Below are 4,434 nucleotides of genomic sequence, written 5' to 3'. Positions count from 1 at the left end.
GAAAAAAGTCAAAGCATAGCTATTTGCTAATGATAAGATAGTACACATAAGCAACACCAAAAATTCGATGAGGAAATTCCTATAGTTGATAAATACCTTCAGCAAAATTACTAGATATGAGATGAAATAAAAAAAAGCCTATCTTTCATATATAAAACTGATAAACAGCTAAGAAAAAACAGAGAAACAACATTCTTCACATTAGCCCCAAACATTAGAAATTATCATGGGGTACCTCTAACCAAACAAGACAAGTGAAAGATCTGTATCATGAGAACTTCAAGAACTTAAAGAAGGAAATTAAAGAAGATATCAGAAGATGGAAAATCTCCCTGGATCATGGACACATGCTCAAATTGACAGCTTTAGTTGCAATAGTCAGAAATTGGAACCAACCTAGATGTTCCTCAATAAAAGAATGGATACAGAAAATGTTGCACACTTATACAGTGGAATATTACTCAGCAGTTAAAAAAATGTAACATTATGAAATGTACAGTAAAGTGGATGGACCTAGAAAAAAATCATCCTGAGTGATTTAATAGAGAAGCAGAAAGATAAATGTAGTACGTTCTCACAAACAAGTGGATATTAGTGGTAAAATAAAGGATAATCATTCCACAACACAAAGACCAACAGAGGCTAAATAACAATACTGAAAGAGGAATTTTCCTTTGGAGAGGAAAAATAATAGCTGTCTGTTGATTGTGTGCAGGTAGGGACAGGAACAGTAGAGTTCATTTTAGTGTTGGTGGGAGGAACAGTGTTCTGGCAAAGAAAGTGTTCTGGAATTTGGAGCTATATCAGGAATAAGCTCCACACCTACTGCAGTGAAAACTCTCAGAAATCTGTGAGGCAGACCCTAACTATGACTTCTAAAAATAGACAATAAGGAGTCTGAGTGAACCATCTCCTATAACAAGGCATGACTTTTGATGGAATGATTTGAACACCATTCCAGCCACAAAATCTTTGACCTACAATTTTCCCTACTGGTAATTTATGCTGGTATATAGGTCATGCATCAATTGTGGAAATAGCCAACCAATAACTTGTCCAGCTTTTGACGCATGGGAGGAAAAGCATACCACCCATGATACTGCCTGGAGTGCCAGAAACCAGATACTGGATAGCTCACAGACCCAGAAAAGAAGCAAACATGACTGGCTAAAAATAAACAAAAACAAAGAAACACATAAACAAGAAAGTTAATGAAATAATTCTTAATGGTAATCTGTTATACTCATAGACAGGATCCTTGCATAATCATTATCAGAAAGGTTTCATTCTACAAAGAATATAAACATATTCAGAGACCCAAAGCCAAATGATAGTTTTGACAAGGGGAATCTTATGGAAGATGAGGAGGAAAGATCTAGAGGGGTCAAAGAAACCACAAGAAAATTGACAAAATGAACAAACAAACCTGAGGCCATATGGGGTCACAGAGACTGAACCAACAATCAGGGAGCTTGCATGGGTCTGACCTTAGCACTTTGCATATATGTTAGGGTTGTATAGCTTGGTCTTCCTGTGGCACTCCTACCAGTAGGAGAAAGGCTGTCTCTGGATTTTTTGCCTGCTTCTGTGATCCTTTCCCTCCTACTGGGTTGTCTTTTCCAATATTCATACGAGGAGAGATGCCTAGTCTTATGGCAACCTGTTATGTTTTTCTTGGAATCCCTGTCTGAAAGGAACAGATGAGGATTTGTTGGAAAGGAGAGGTAGAGCAGAAACTGAGTTTGGGATATAACATATGACAGAATATTAAATTAATAGAAATGAATATACAATATCATTTAAAAAAGAAATTCAAGACAGAATAATGTATTCTGAAATATGTATTTACACAATAATGTAATTCAGAAAAATGTATTTACACAATAATAAAATTAATCTTTCCTGCCTAAAACATAGGATAAGTCACAGAACATTTTACCCAACTACAATGTACTCCTCCAAAATTCAGATAGGACATTTTCCTAAAGAAGTCATTGATGAAAACACAAAGTCAACTTCAGTAGATGCTTTTGAAAGAGAAATCATACAAAACATCCTTTCTGGCCACAACAAAGAGAATTGGAAACCAATGAGAGACATAAAATTAGTAGGTTCATAAGGATATGGAAATAAAACAAATGGATAAAACACTAACAACAACCTTCTCAATAAACCAATATAACAATGATAATTTCCCTTTATTTATAGAAATTCTACCAGTTAAAAAATAAATTTGTGACTATAAATATTTACAATACAGTGGACTGAGATGGAAGAGTATAGGATAAAGGAAGAATCTTGGGAATGATCACTAACACTAAATGCTTTTTGTAAAGCTATATAGAAACTTCTTACTATAGTCATTTATAAAATATAGATATATATCAAAATTAACATAAAAGGAATCACCAAATTATAGGAGAAATATTTATTTTAATATCCTCTGTCTCCAAGGTAATTTTCTAGGATCCAGAATGGCTTATATCTTGCTGGTGGTCACATGGATACCTTTAAGCATTACAGGCTAATACAATTTTATTCCACCTGATTGTAAGGCTATATTGTTGAAGACATGATACTTATGTCATAGGACACAGAGAGTTAGAGATGGTGCTCAGTTAAGAGCTTCACATCCACTGGCAAGTGTTCGTGATACTGGGAAATACTCTGAACACTACTACAGGAGAAAGACCATCATCAATATTACACAGTAAAACGCATAGACCTATAACAGTAGCATGCCTGTAAGATATAGTAGTGCAATGGCAGCAAAAAAGTTATGGTAGTGACTACTACAGTCTTGATTAGATTTAGGTCCCACTTAATGAGATGAAACCCATAACCAACACTACCAATTGGGCAAGTATCTGAGTCAAAGTAGGTCATAGTCCCTATGTACAAACCTGGTAATATTTTCTACTAAAGAAACATGGTAATAAGATTACTCCTAATGATATATTGCTACATCATTCATCTCTCACTGAAGAAGCTCTTCTTACAGTATACAGGAACTAACACAGTGATCCACAACTGGACAATATACTAAGTGAAAGACTATGGAACATCCAGTTCTGAATGGGTTGTCTTTCTCAAACACTTTAATTCAAGACTGATAAAGTGTGTGGAAGAGTGAGCGGTGGTGGTTGACTCCAAAGATATTATCTTCCAGATACAATAGGATTGATGCACTTATGAATTTACATAAAGCATGAAGACATGCATAATATCTGTACAAGTTCAGACAAAAAATAAATTGAGAAACACTGAGAAGGAGGAGAAGACAAAAAGTCTCAGGCCTAACCAAGAGGCTTTCAAATAATGCAAGCTGAAAATGGAAAACTCAGTTTTCTCCAGTGTTGTCTCAGTGGCTCTATCATTCATACTTCAAAAGAGGATACATTCCTAGAAGTAGCTGGCCAACATAAAATGAAATTCATGGGAGCTTTTTGTTTTTGTTGTTTGTGTGTGTTGGCTTTTTCTTTTGTTTTTTGCATTCTAGTTTAGTTTTGTTTTGTTTTACTGGATGTTATGAGTCTTTTTTGTTATGGTTTGAAAGAGAGAAAGAAGATGAACATGAATCTGGGTATGTAGAGGTTGGAGGATCTATCATGATGGGGGATATGAAAGAATGCTATTAAAACATATCTTATTTAAAGTCTTAAATTAAAAACTTTACAAAAGCAACAAGTCCAAATGGAAAAACATTTTTACACAAACTTTACTGAACACTTACTTAACTATGATATGTGTGTGTGTGTGTGTGTGTGTGTGTGGATGAATGTTGGAAGAGTTATATTATAGGAGAAATGTTAACATATTGTGTGGTATGACACTCTTCTAGCAGCAGTATTATTATATGTATTAGAACATAGTTTACATTATACTATTGAAATTAAATCAGAAATTTGCCAAGCATTTTTGTTGATTCTATTCATCTTTTTGCAAAGGCCTTTGCCCTTAGGGCAAGAAAGACATCTGCAATTTGGATTCCTAATAGTCACTACCTGTTCCTCCCTTGTTCTGTTTATCATGGCTATGATGTAATTTTAAACAGTGATAGCTCTTTACTTATAGTAATTTGGTTGATTATGAAGTGCTTTAGTATGACTCCTGCTATTTATCTTTTTTCCTGTGGTCTTTATTATTTAAGCATCTTTATTTCAAATGTTTAAATCTGGAAGTATTATTATTACTTCCATAATTAGATGATTAATGCTTATATAGGCATTTAACTGTATCTATTCCCACATTTTTCCTATTGAACCAATCATTTGTTTAAACAACATATAATTCTATTCTTAGCCTAATCCAATCTGCAAATACTGTCTTATTCCATATTTTGTTTGCTCATTAAATTTTATTATATTTTGTTTGCTTATTATATTATGATTAACAATATGCTACTCACCCAGAAGCAATGTACCAAAGAATCCT

This window comes from Apodemus sylvaticus, chromosome 2 (genome assembly GCF_947179515.1).
Source record: "Apodemus sylvaticus chromosome 2, mApoSyl1.1, whole genome shotgun sequence".
NCBI classification, from domain to species: Eukaryota; Metazoa; Chordata; class Mammalia; order Rodentia; family Muridae; genus Apodemus; species Apodemus sylvaticus.
This window is presented reverse-complemented; position numbering follows the sequence as displayed.